The sequence below is a fragment of the Gossypium arboreum genome, chromosome 12 (genome assembly GCF_025698485.1).
Source record: "Gossypium arboreum isolate Shixiya-1 chromosome 12, ASM2569848v2, whole genome shotgun sequence".
NCBI lineage: Eukaryota > Viridiplantae > Streptophyta > Magnoliopsida > Malvales > Malvaceae > Gossypium > Gossypium arboreum.
Window position 1 is genome coordinate 5,244,037 of NC_069081.1, and position 8,149 is coordinate 5,252,185.

The window sequence follows — 8,149 nt, forward strand, 5'->3', positions numbered from 1 at the left end:
ATTGTATGAAGTGCTTTGTTCCATTATTGAAGTAGAGTGAATGAGATGATGTGTGGCACCAGAGTCTGGATACCAAGCATTATCTACAACAGTGTTAGACGTAGCAACAAAAGCTTGAGGATTAGGACTAAAGACGGGAGTAGCTGTTGAAGCACTTCCAGGCTACGATGTTGCACAAAATGGGTTGAACCATACATTTTTTAAGAGTTGGAGAAAGTGAGAAAACCCAATTTCCATATGGAACCACTGCCAGAGAAGATATTGGTAAGCTAAATCAAAGCACCCATGATGGCATTGATGATCCATTACCAAACATACACACATTTGCTTGTAGATATCGATAACCAGTACTATTATCAATAGCATCAAACCTATGATAGCAATGATCAATAAGATGCCATGTTTTTCCATAAAACTGGTACTAAATACGAGAGCCAAACATACGAATACATCCCCACCACGTGAAGAACTCGAAGTAGGAGTTGAATCACTATCTACCATTGAAATAGTCTGTTGATGAGTAACCGTATTTGCTAAACTAGGAATCTCAACTACATTAGATTACATTCGTGCTTCAGCATCAATAAGCATAGTAGTAATATTCTGAACTCTAGAAGGTAATTGATTTGTTGTTATGACAGTTATAACTTATTCATACTCAGGAGAGAAACCATTGAGAATGGCAATAACATGCTCATGCTCACTATTGATCTCACCATAACTAGCAAGACTATCACAGTAGCTTTTAACCTTTATCAAGAAATCTTTCATTGATAAAACTCCCTTATGCTGGGAATGGAGAGCACGTCTCTAGAACATTAACCTATACCTGGTCTTACTACCATATATAGTAGTAAGTGTATTCCATATTTATGCATTGGAATCCATGCTAATAAGTTTACGTAACACACTTTGGCTAACAAAAGAAAGAAGCCAAGATGCAAGCGCACTGTCCTGTTGCTCGTACAACACTAAATTAGGATTTTCTTGAAGCACACCGTTTTCATTAGAAATCATAGATAGAGGAACAACAGTTTGAGGATCAAGAAAACGTTGCAACTTGTTAGTTTTTATTACAAAAAGTACCTGTTGGTGCCATAGTAGATAATTAGAGTCATCAAAAAGAATATTAATTTTCTTGGAGAAAAAGAAACGACTATCAAAAACTAAATCAAAAACCATTGTTGGTGCAATGGGAACAGCCATGAATGCTCCACAGGTCCTCAAAAATCTGTAAAAAGAGAGAGAGCTCCAATACCGTGTTAAACAATGCAATAAAGATAGAAATAGACTGTTTAAAGTTTCAATTTCATTGAATCTTTTTCCTCATGAAAATACTTGAGCTAAAGTATTTATACTACAAGGAATATTGTTGCTAACAACAATAATAACATCACTAACCATATTAACTGCTAGTAACTAACTTAACAAACAACATTTATCTTAACAGGTGATATGTGATTATGATAACAAGAATTGTGAGTCAAACAAGTGAGAAATTGTCAGTTAGTAAAAAAAGTGGAGAAAAAAAAGAAGACCAGGCAAGAAAAGCAAGAGCCAATGAGCAAGCTAATTAAAGAACAAAGGCCATGGAGGAAAAGCCAGAAAATGGCAGCTGAGCATTTAATGGCACTATCGGAAGACGAATCCAATAGCCCAGATGATTTGAAGTTGTTGGTCCGACAGTTGATGTAACTCTACTGCAACGCAGAAAGCTTTATTCTCTTTCAAACCTGTCATCCCTAAAGCTCCTGCAACATAGAGAAGACAACGACGAAGAAAAAAATGGCTATATAAAATGAATTTTTTTTCAAATATTTGGGTAGATCGATTTGGTAGGGAAGGTGGGCTTAAGAATTTATTTACGAAAGGATTACTTTTGAATTGCGATTGAATTAATTATGGGTTATTGTTAAATTGCTGCTCTGCTTTGTGGCATGCATCTTATTCTAATTCTTTTTCTTTCTTTTTGTTTGGGTTTATTTTTATTTGAGGGATAAAGACATAAGCGCGTGATTTAGAGGGATGCTTGAATTTAGGCACATTTATAAAACTGGGATCTCGTAAAAAAAAAATAAACCAAATGGAGGATTATATATATGGGAAGAGAGAATTTTAAAAGTAATTTTCTTTTCCTAAATTTATTGAATCAATAATTAGATAATTACCTTAGGAAAATGATTACTACATATTAGACATATTTTGTACGATGCAATAGAAATCAAAATTGTATCGAGCACTACTTCAATAGCAAATTCAACTTCCCTTTCAAAGGATAAACCAAGCAATTCTTCGAGAAACACATCGGTGAATTCTTGAACTATCAAAATTTGTTCTATTTTAAATCCCAATGCCATGGTTTCCAAAGTATAAGCTAAATACGCTTCACATTTTTTTTATGTCATCATTGATAAAATATTCGTCAAAGTATCAGCTCTACCTCAACATTTATTAGTTTACCATCCCCACACTGCAATTATATTTTTTCTGTTTACAGTTGACCATAACATCAAGCAAAGATAATCAATCCATACTGAGAATTATATCAAATTCATCAAAAGATAACAACATCAGATTAGTTGGAAACTCGCAATCCCGGATTTTCAATGGACAAGCTTTACAAATTTTATTGATAATTACACGCTAACCTAATAGGTTTGTTACCCTAATCTTAAATTATGCCAATTCTACTGGCATATTTCTTTCAGCTACTAATGTAGTGTAAATGTATGAATGAGTTGATCCAAGATCAATCAAAGCATGCATAGAAACATCAAATAGAGAAAATTTATTAGCAATGACATCGAAAAAAAGATCAATCAAGTATTTGCATCTATTTTACAATATCAATAGCATATACTATATTGTCATCATGATCACATTTCAATAATATAAAAGTTCAACATATATTTTTTACATTTTAATATCTATTAATAAAATCAGACTCAAGGATAGATAGTCAGATCAATCCACCAACACTCCAATATACGCACCAAAGTGTTGATCGAGCATAGTCAGATCAATCCACCAACACTCCAATATACGCACCAAAGTGTTGATCGAGCATAAATACACTGATCATGCAACACCCCTAACCCATATCCAACACCAGATTAGGGTTATGAGGCATTACTGGACACATCGGAACATTTCGTAATCACTTTACAATCAAAAGTCAAATATCGTCATATTATGATCAAACATAAACATTGAGTCCCTTTATTAGGTTAATGAGACCATAAACATACATTAGTAAGAGGTCGGGACTAAACTGAACACATTCACAAATTTCATCACATAGAAAATTTTTCCATTTTGTTGAGGTCACACACCCGTGTAACCAGGCCGTGTGTTTCACACGAGCACCAGACACACCCTTGAAACCCAACCGTGCCAAAACAGAGCTTATATACTGTCTTTTCCCCACGGCCAACAGACACGCCCGTGTGCTATGGTCGTGTAGTTCTTAGCTAACTACTGACTTAAGCCCACAGCCAACAGACATGCTCGTGTTCTATGGCCGTGTGGAACAATGCAGGCTTGGTTTAAGCCAAATTACCACCCCTTTTTAGGTCAACCCACAAGCATGGAAACAAGCATATATGTACAATCCAATCAACCAAGTTTTCATGCTAAAACACATATCATTCATACCATAATATTATCAACCATTTACATACTTATAAACCTTACCTATTTATAATGAACATAATGTAAGATTATATCAAATCATCATATAGTATCATTCCATGAATTCACCACACTTACAATTTTCTTTATCCAACTAAGCATACTACAATTTCAAATTAACATCACATATCATAAACCATTATCAACTAAGAGTTTAAACACAAATTAGCCAATTCACATGGCTAAATATATATACATCACAAAACATACTTCCACAACTACTAGCCTATACATGCCATACTTCAAATATATATACATTTTCAAAAGTACCAAAATGAAGTTCGATAGTGTGCTGATGATCCTAGATGATCCCCAAGCTTGCAGTAGCTTTGATATCTACAAAACAATTCAAACACACATCCACAGTAAGCTTTCAAAAGCTTAGTAAGCTCGTACTCAAATCATCAACATTATAAGAAACATATGAGTATTTGCACAATGTCAATCCATAAGATCATATCAACTCAATCAAATTCACATACATAATATTATCTACCACTTAGGTATCATACATACCTGGATCTTCCCGTACTTATTCACTTTCCTACTTACCTCTTGTTGAAGGTTATAAGACTTTCCATAGCTTATTTGTATTTTAAACATCCGCACACATAGTGCTATAAGGTTAGCCGAAGCTAGAATATTTCCGCACGCTTAGTGCCATCTCAAATAACCGAGACTTAGTCGGTATCGCACACTTAGTGCCTTAAGTAGCCGAAGCTAGTTTAAATCGCACACTTAGTGCCAAAATTAATTTAAATCACACACTTAATGCCAAAGCTTCCGATTCATCATCATATACATTTAGGTCAATTATTTAAACATCTATGTATAATCAAAACAGAAATATGTACTTATAATGCCATATTCTACGTACGAACTTACCTCGTACTCGAAGTTGTCGACTTGAACGTTTATTCTACCATCTTTGACTTCCCTCGGTCTAAATCCGAATTCCTCTTTTCTTGATCTAAATGTATTCAAAATTAACCCTTTTATTCACCAAATCATTCAAAACAATCCATATATACACAATTAGGGCATTTTGTAAACTAGCCCTCACATTTTCACATTTTGACACTTTAGTCCTTATTTCACAAAATCATAAAATACACAAAATTTCTTTGCAAACATGCCTAGCTGAATATTCATAGTGTTCATATAAGCCCTAAAATTTCATTTATTTCACATTTTAGTCCCTAAAAATAATATTTTTTACAAATTAGCCCAAGTTACTCAATTTCATCAAAAATTCAAAGACAACATATGTCAACCCAAAACATACCTTTCATAATTCATCAACTAACATCACAAATCTCATAGTTTCATCAATGGCATAACTCAAAATCATTAACAAAATCAAAAATTGAGACATGAGCTTTATAGTACACTAAGCAACGATCACAAAAACGTAGAAATTATCAAAAACCGATAAAAAATTATACCTCAATAGAGCTTTAACCTAGCCGAACCCTTAAGGCTTCTTTTTCTTTTATTTTCTTTGTATTTTTGGCAAGAACAAGGATGATAATGGCTTTGTTTCATGTTTTATTTTATTTTAATTACTTCAATATACATTTTTCCAAATTACCCTGGCATCAAAACATTAATATACCATCCACTAGTGTCCACTATTGTCATTTAATCATAACTTTGGTCAAATAACTACCTAAAGACCTCAAAATTCTAAAGCCAAGTCAATTAAGCACTTTTAACATCTAGCACATAGCTTTTACCTTTTTCGCGATTAGGTCCTTTTTGCAAATTAAGCACACAAAAATTAGGTCCTTTTTTGCAAATTAAGCACACAAACACTTAAATTTTTACACAAGATTTTTACACATGTCAATTTACTTATAATAGACACAGAAAATAATGTTAAAATATTTCTCTAACTCGGATTTGTGGTCTCGAAACCACTATTCTGACTAGGGTCAAAATCGGACTGTTACAGATCCCACCAACCACATCAGAATATGCTCGTATCCTCAGGGAATTTGTGCTAGTGATACGTTTTTAATCCCCAAGGCATTATAGAACTATCATAATATATACATGCATAGCGTTGAATCTCTTACCGACTAAAACAAACCTTATAACATGTCAACTATATCCTTGACTCTATTCGACAAAGTTAATAGGACAATTTCCATTATTAATAATGACCATATGTTATCAAGCTTGATTCATTATCACCTACCACATTTCTAACATGTTACCTAATTTAACTAACAAACTTAAATTATCTACAACAAATATTTTAAAGCTTTCCAACACTAATAATCTAAATCTAAACCTATTAATTCATCTATATATTGCTTGGGCTTTCATGATAAAGTACCATTCATCAATATTCCAACTATAATTAAAAAGAAAACTTACCAATTTTGTTGTAATGAGCCACGGTAATTGGGAAATGAAAGGAGGGTTTTGTTTTCTTGCTCTAGGTGGACGGTGAAGAAGAAGGAATGAAGCTTTTTTTTTCTTTTCCTTTACTTTCTCTCTCCCACTATCTCTGTATATATACGTAGGTAATTAGCAAATTAATTAGTCTAAGTAATTTTTAATCAAGTAGGTTAGTAAGCTTAATACAAGTTAGAGGGAACTGATTATACAATTTATACTTAATGGGATATGAACTATAAAAGGTTTAATTATTTCAAGGTCCTTGACAAAATTACACTTTAAGGCCCCTTTAATGTCTTTTAATCAAATTCTCCTATTATACTCACTTCATAACTAATGGATCCAATTAAATCCCGCATAATAACTCGACCCTTAAATTTTTGTACTTGATAAGTAATTATTCGATTCCCATTTTCGACACTACAGGAAAATAGACTTTTAGCGGCGCTTTTAGTGGCGTTTTAACAAAAACCGCCTCAAATAATAAACATTAGCGGCGTTTGTCCGAAACGCCACTAAAAACTAAACTATAGCGGCGTTTTTGGCAAAAACGCCACTAAAAACTGGTCAATGGCGGCGTTTTTGGCCAAAACGCCACTAAAAACTGGTCAATAGCTGCATTTTTGGCCAAAACGCCACTAAAAACTGGTCAGTAGCGGCGTTTTTCACCAAACGCCACTAAAAGCTGATCAATAGCGGCGTTTTAATCCCAAACGCCACTAAAAACTGATCAATTGTGGCGTTTTTATCCAAAACGCCACTAAAAACTGATTAATAGTGGCGTTTTTGGTCCAAACGCGGCAAAAAGTTTAGCAGGCATTTTTTAGTAGGGTAACCGACACTCGTTTTGATTTGATCTGATTTAATTTTCATATTATTTTCTTATTTTTATTTTGAATTCGATTTAATTATTTTCGTATTTAAAGCTAACTTTATAAAAAAATATAAACTACACTATTCATCACTTAGCTATGAAAAAGTTTCATTTTTGTTACTTAATTATGAAAAGTTACAAATTGATAACTAAACTATTTACAAATTTTTATTTAAGTTACCAAGTTGTTAAAATCGACGTTGTATGCCTTTCTGTAAACCCTTAAATCTTAAACATTAAACCCTAAACCCTAAATTTTAAAACAAAAACCATAAACACTAATCCATAAACTCCAAAACCCTAAACCCCCCCCCCAAAAAATCATATGGATGTTGATGTGTATATATATAGATATTAATGTAAAAGCTTATGTTTATAATAAATTGTGGAGCAGTACTTAATATTGATTAAATTTATTTTTAGATTTAGGGTTTAATATTTAAGGTTTAAAGCCTATGGTTTAGGGTTCAATGGTAGAATATATTTTAAGTTTATGGTTTAGGCCAGTTCAATGGTATAGTATATATATTAAGTTAATGGTATGGGCCGGGTTTGTTATCTTGGATTTGGGGTATAGTGTTTTAAATTAGTTTGTTGTTTGGGGTTTAGTACTATTTTAAAGTATTTAGGATTTAGGGTCTTAATGTTTAAGGTTATAAGGGTTAGTGTTAGGGTTTAAAGGTTAATTGATTAAATGATGTTCTGGTTGAATCTAAGTTTTGGAGTGCTCGTAGTGTGGTTTAATTAAATACTTGATCTCATATTTATACATGTATTTATGATGTCTATGTTTATATTCCCAGATAATTACGCATGGATTTAGTATTATATGAAATTTGATGAGGTGGTTCATAAAATTATTGAGTACTGAAATGTTAACATGAAATTCTTAAACTTGAATCAATTTTAAAAATAAAATAAAATAAAATTAGTATTTTTATTTTTAAATTAAATTCTAATTATAAAATTCGTGAGCACTTTAAAATTTATAGCCTCATGATTAAATATTGAAATTGAATTTATAATTTCAAAATCTAAAAATAATATGTGTTTAATAATGTATCAATTTCCGAGTATTACAAGATGCTATAACTTTCTTTGCATGTAATGGACTCTCGAAATTAAACTCGTCTTACTTTAATTTTAAGATGCAGATAATAATGATCTCATAAAAGAATT